The 6,392-nt window shown below is 43.1% G+C and overlaps 1 long non-coding RNA gene across 1 annotated transcript in view; it reads left to right on the top strand.

Moving 5' to 3' along the window:
• Positions 1-2,733: 2,733 nt before the first annotated feature.
• The window catches only part of LOC107988483 (uncharacterized), an 84,966-nt gene continuing 81,307 nt past the window's right edge, over positions 2,734-6,392 (top strand). Inside the window, exon 1 of the long non-coding RNA XR_001759956.2 lies at positions 2,734-3,285. This is a non-coding gene — a long non-coding RNA (uncharacterized LOC107988483). The remainder of the gene's footprint in view (positions 3,286-6,392) is intronic.

Genomic DNA, 6,392 nt, shown 5'->3' with positions numbered 1-6,392 from the left:
ATTTATGGCTTTATTTAAATATTTCTGGACACATTAACTCCATTAATCCGGCCGTTAAGTACACGGCCACCAGGGGGAGGACATTCGGTCTCACAGTTGTGGGTGAATTTGGCCGAGCTGATCTCCAGTATCCGACTGTGTCCATCTGTGACCTCCGACCTCTCTCTCATCATTTAACTGAGTCAGAAACGTGATGTCATTTCCTTCTCTGGGACAGATTTCAGTTGGAACTGAGATGAATTTTTTATTAAAAGATGAATCCACAGAAAATCATCACAGAACAACGTCAGCCGTTCGACCAATGGAGGTGAAGGAAACAGTTTGACACGTTTTAGTCCCAGACGCGTCAGTCAAAAAGTACACAGACGAAGTTTGACTTTTCCTTCAAACCTCCCTTTAGTTATCAAAAAGGTTTTAGAACCAGAACCAGGACCCAATCCAGAACCAGGACCCAATCCAGAACCAGAACTAAAACCAGAACTAGATCCAGAACTAGATCCAGAACCCAATCCAGGACTAGATCCAGAACCAGAACCACATCCAGAACCAGAACTAGATCCAGAACCAGATCTAGAACCACATCCAGAACAATATCCAGAACCATATCCAGAACCCAATCCAGATCCAGAACCACATCCAGAACCCAATCCAGAACCAAAACCAGATACAGCTCCAGAACCAGAACCAGAATCCTCCTGGATTTAACCCGGCAGCTTCTTCAAATGAACTGAAGTTTTTTTAGTTACAGCAGTGTTAGAGTCTGAGGTGACGACTGGACCAGCTGCCCACTCACAGCTGGTCCAGTCCAGGGTCAGCTGTCGGGTCAGCTGTCCACAGCTGGTCCAGGGTCAGCTGTCCACAGCTGGTTGTTGACTATAACAGCTGGCAGTGGCCAAATTTAAAAAAGAAGGAAAAAAAATCTCTTTTATTTTCACATTAAACAGTTCCTGTTTGGTTTGTGTGAAGTTTTTCTCCTTTCAAGGTTTTTTTTATCACATTCACCTGATTCCTCTGTGTCACATGGTACAAATACTGGGCTGTGTGTGTGTGTCAGATGAGTGGACTCTGTCCCGCCTCCTGGTGGTCGGTCGTCTGTGATTGAGGAACTTTCAAAAGTCACAACGCGGCGTTGTTTTGATCTACGGACGTCGTAACGTTGCTCGAACATCTGGTCTCTGTCTCAGCTGACATCATCACGGTGAGAGCACTGATGTGATTGGTCCAGCCGGTGAAGGCTGCGGAGCATAATGTCAAGACAATCAGCTGAGTGGAAGTGAAAGTGCGTTAACCTGAAAGCAGACTGCCTCCAGTGGAGCATAAACACAGCGCAGGTGTCTGTTTAACAGCATTAGCGTCACTGCACGCATCTGTCACGTCGAATGGAACCTGATCATCGTCCACGTCCACAGCACATGCTGCCACTGTGGAGCTCCTGCTGGAACATCTGCCACCAACACGATCCACGGACTGTCTGACAGACGTGGTTCTGGTTCTGGGCTTCTGGACTTCAGACTGAAGTCAAAACACTGAGCTGAGCTATAATATTATTAATGATAATAATAACGATAAAAATAATAATGATAATAATGACGATAATAATAATAATAAGGTGTTCATCCATTAGAACCTTTGGAATAAAGACGTTAACTTGACCTAAACTTACACTTCTTTATGTTAATGAGTTTTTTCTTTATATTTTTCATGTTGTTACAAATCTTTATCTTAGGTTTTAATTGACAATCAGGATATTTTACAGGCTTCATCTAATTCTAATCCAAAGCGCCATCTATTGGATAAACTGTAATTGTAGACTATTTTAGATGCATTGGCTCCAGTTGTTTGTTGTTTATGAAAATATGCTTTTTGTTGTTGTTTTTTAATTATTTTTAAATTTCAATTTGCTTTTACTTTTATTTAAGTTTTTTTTTCAATCATTAAAGTTTAAAAAAGTTAAAAACAACTTCTTAGTGATTTGACTGAAAATGTTACTGGTCATTTTGAAGTTTGCCCTCTACTGGATTGTCCCTGTTCCTACATTTCCTGTCAAATAATACAGAAACTTAACAGTAGTGATGTTCGATACCACCAATTTCCTTTCCGATCCGATACCGAGTAAAATTCGGGCTGGTATCGCAGATACCGATATCAATATTTTATCATTTGTCTTTTAAATAAAAAATGTGTATTTCAAATCATAGCTTCTTTAAGAATCCGAGGCTGAGGTTTTTATTTATTTATTTATTTTAAACTCTGGAGTGTACTGAGGTAGCTGCCTCATTTACTATACAGTCAACACAACAATAGAAAACCTTGAGAACACAATCATATAAAATATGTCAAAACAATGTTTCAAACTCTGAAAACATGTTATTTGTAAAACAAAAAGAAAAAGAAATTGAAAAAAAATCTGAGGAGCAATTTGGGACCCGAAAGAGTCAGATTTTTTCAGTGAACCGAACCAAAAGAACCGGTTCTCTAAAAAAGAGCCGAAATTCCCATCAATTGTGACTGAGTGAGAGCACGGAGTAGAGCCCCTGTGCTTACGCATGACGCACACACCCAGGCGGAAGAAGAAGTAGTCCCACCAACCGAGCGTCACTTAGACAACATCTCAATAATTTGGATACTTTTCACCATGTTTCTGTTTAGGATACACCTCATCTCAGAATGCGTAAGTATCAAAAGTATCGATATTTTGATTTCAGAATCGATTTCAGAGCACACCGCTCCAGAATCGGAAGTATCGATATTTCAGGATCGATCCGCACATCACTACCACCAGGTGTAACTGATAAAAGAAGAGAGGGCGCGAATGGCTCGGTTTGGCTTCGTTAATGTCTGTGGAGAAAGTTCCAGAAGGAGAGAAACTCTCCGAACTCTCGACCTGTCGGGTTTCTCTGTTTGTTTTATTTGGTCGTTATGTTTCTTTCTTTTATTTATTTATTCTTTTAGATTTAAGAAGTTAAACGTTTCCAGTATTTTGCGGAGGAATGAGTTTAAAGGAATCCCGGAAGTCATCGCTAATTAAATGCTAACAGATTAGCAACAACGGAGCCTGTACGTAGTCACTGGAAAATATATATACAAAACATTCACCATGGGTCTGGAACAGGAAACAAGGACAAGACGATGAAGAATTTCTATCACATCAAACCACAATGTTTGAAGAGTTCCTGGGAAATGAATAAACACAGAAGAAAAAGGAAACAGGAAGTCGAGTCTCCGACGTGTGGATTTACAGACACCGGGCTGTGGAATGACATCTGAGCTGATCTCCAAGACAAGGTAAGGACCCGACGTTAGTGGGGGTGGGTGGTAGATGTTCTTGTGACGTATTTGTGAGTTTTTCCAGCTCTTGTTTTCTTTTGACCTTGAACCGCAGTTTGAAACCAAATCCACGTTCTGTCCCTGTTTGATCTTCAACAACAGAACGTGTATTTACTGTGTCTGTGTCCACACCTGCCAACAGGGTTAGAACAGCAGGAAGTTGTTGTCAACAAACAGGTGTTTGTTCAGCGTGAACATGTCTTTATGTGCAGGTGTAAATCTAACCTAATCTGGTATTTCTTTTACAAAATGACAATTTGACAGTTAGGGAGGAGGCCATTTGAAATGAAATACAAAAATATTGGCAAACAGTTAAAACAAAGTAACGTTAAATCATTTTATTTTGCTCTCAGTCTTCGTTTCTTCCACAGTTACATAATAAACCAGAGATAAACCAGCTTCAAACACATGCTGTACTGCACTCTGAACCAGGTGCACTTCTCTTTGTATTATTGATTCTAGTCCTGTGTCTGTGTGTGTGGGTTCGATTCCCTCCTCCTCCTCCTCCTCACACAGTCATATTTTAGCTGTTGTCCTGGGTGTGGGACTTGAGCCTTCAACATACTGTGCTGCTGGCAATAATTCCAGTCATTTAAAACAAGGCTCACACCCCGGTGGCCAATGAGCAGAGTTTCTGCCAATTAGAGGGAAATTAAATCGACTAATCAGAGCTTAGTTTGCAGAATTGAGCTGAATAAAAACAGTGAATGTTGACACTGTGGCGGTCAGCACTTTCCTCCTCTGGCCACTTTAGCATTTTTCTGTTCATTAATCATAGCTCTCCACACTGGCTGCTTCTTATTGTTATGTTTATGTTGCGGCTGGATGTGGCGCTCCTGCTGATTCCACTGCGTCAGGGATTTAAAGGAGGAGATGGAAGCGTCCGACTGTGTCCGTCTGGACGTGTTGTCCGTCGGGTCGTGTTGTCCGTCCGGACGTGTTGTCCGTCCGGACGTGTTGTCCAACTCTGACCCGCGTGTCGTTCACTCTGTGACTCCGTCCGACCCTGAGCTAACGGCTGGGGGCGGAGGATGGTAGAATTAGCTGCCGTTTTGCCACGGCCGGTGTTTTGTTCTGTCAGCGTCGGCCGTGCTAATTCAGACTGACGTCGTCTGCTGAAGCTAAAGCACCGACATGAACCTAATGCTGTAAACCCTGAGAGCAGGAAGCAGAGCGAGGAGCCCTCCTTGACATAGGAGCCTTCTTACCACAGCATTATGTCCAGACCACTGAACAGGGTTTCTGTCATTATTCAGACTTCTAATAAAACTCCCGGCCTGGAAAATGTCTGAGCTTTTCGCATGAATACGTTTCTGATGCTGTTTGTCCCTGAACACAGACGATTGTGTTTGGCTAACGCTAGTCTCTGCCTTTATGAATCCTCCTAAATTAGATTATTCTTCAGCCACAGCAAACAATGCTCCACTGACTTTTCACTGCTGGAAAGCGCCCCCCCCCCGCCTCCTCCATCCCCCACCCCCTCTGGTAGGAGGTACACAGTACATACATGCGGACTAAATCCTCCCCAGTGTTCACAGTTGTCAGGGAGATCCTGCCTAATGAAGGCTCTCTCTCTCTCTCTCTCTCTCTCTCTCTCTCTCTCTTGTAATGGCAACAAAATGAGCCTCGCACGCCCGAGTCTGTACATAGATTTATGAGTACGAGTGTATTTCTGTATGTGGTGTGTTTGCATGTATGTATGTGTGGTGTTCTTCACTGAAGGTTATGGCCACAGGAACCAGTAGAACGTCTGTATAAACCATCGGTTCTCCATCGGTTCTCAGTCACTTTTTATAGACGAGTCATGAAACCAACGACATCCAGTTTAACATCGTTATTATAATAATTATAGACAGGTGGATCGACGTGAGATAAAGAGTTAACGTTAGCATGTAGCGGTACTAACAACTTTGGTGGGAAATAAAAAGTAAACACCACTAACTCCGCTGCACCCTGTGGGAGCAACATGAGGCCCGGGGACCTGATTGGTGCCGATCAGTTGTTGACTGTCGTATTTTAGTGTGTGTGTTCTCTGCTACAGCTAACTGTAAGATAAAGTCCACAGACGTCGGATGTTGGAGGAGGTCACTGCTCGTTGTTGACGGGTTGATCGTCCAATAGCAGCCTGGCGTCGTGGCACAGTAGGTGGTGATCTTCACCATTGTCACGGCGTTGGCCGCTGTTTTCCCGACCGATGGTTTGTTAATGATTGAGGAGCTCACGCTGCAGCTGAAGTTTCTCTGACGGAGACACTCGCCAGGTTGAACGATTCTTGCAACATTCAGCAATTATTTCATGGCCAGCAACCGTAGATGAATTTTACTGAAGGATTGTTCTGGAGTCGTGAACAGAGGAAACTTTCTCCACCGCAGAAACAGCACCAACGACCAAACTCTCAGGCTGCTGCCCGCCTGTCATTCTTTGTGGGCTAGAACCAAATGTGCCATTATCAGTCTGGATCGCAGCTTATAGCCTTGTCTCCACTGCCGTGACACACAATTACAACCCATTCAATTTAGCCCGCGAGCCTGAGCAGGACTGAGAGAGCACTAATGATATCCCTGGACACTCTAATTGACACTTTTAACTTTAATGTACAAATTAAAACCAGTGAATTGGCAAACTGGATCCCAGACAGCGCCGGCTGCAGAACTTCTAAATCTGTGTTTTTGACCACGGTGATTATTATGATCCAGGTTTTTATTTGTGTTGGAACAATTTGATCTTTTGGATTTTGACCTGAAAGTAACAAAATACTTCAGATATAAAACAAATATAAAGATAACACAAGTGAAGGACCACAGTGATCATCAACTGGTGGCCCGCGGGTCAAGTCCGTCCCACTGAGCTGTTTATCCCCCCTCCCCCCCGTCGACTCCCCACTCCCCGTTGTCTGTATAGCTTAAAAAAGTACTTGTGTAAATGTATCATCTTAAGAGTACATTAAGTACTCACTGGAATATGCAGGATGAGTACATGTAGGTACAAGATCAGACCATGTAATTATACGGAGTATTATTGTGTCAGATGAATATTTAATGAGTCTCTCTACAGTACATGTCCCT

Source organism: Cynoglossus semilaevis, chromosome 4 (assembly GCF_000523025.1).
Source record: "Cynoglossus semilaevis isolate Cse_v1.0 chromosome 4, Cse_v1.0, whole genome shotgun sequence".
NCBI classification, from domain to species: Eukaryota; Metazoa; Chordata; class Actinopteri; order Pleuronectiformes; family Cynoglossidae; genus Cynoglossus; species Cynoglossus semilaevis.
Note: the sequence above shows the minus strand (reverse complement) of the source record. Positions and strands in the feature narration are given on the sequence as shown.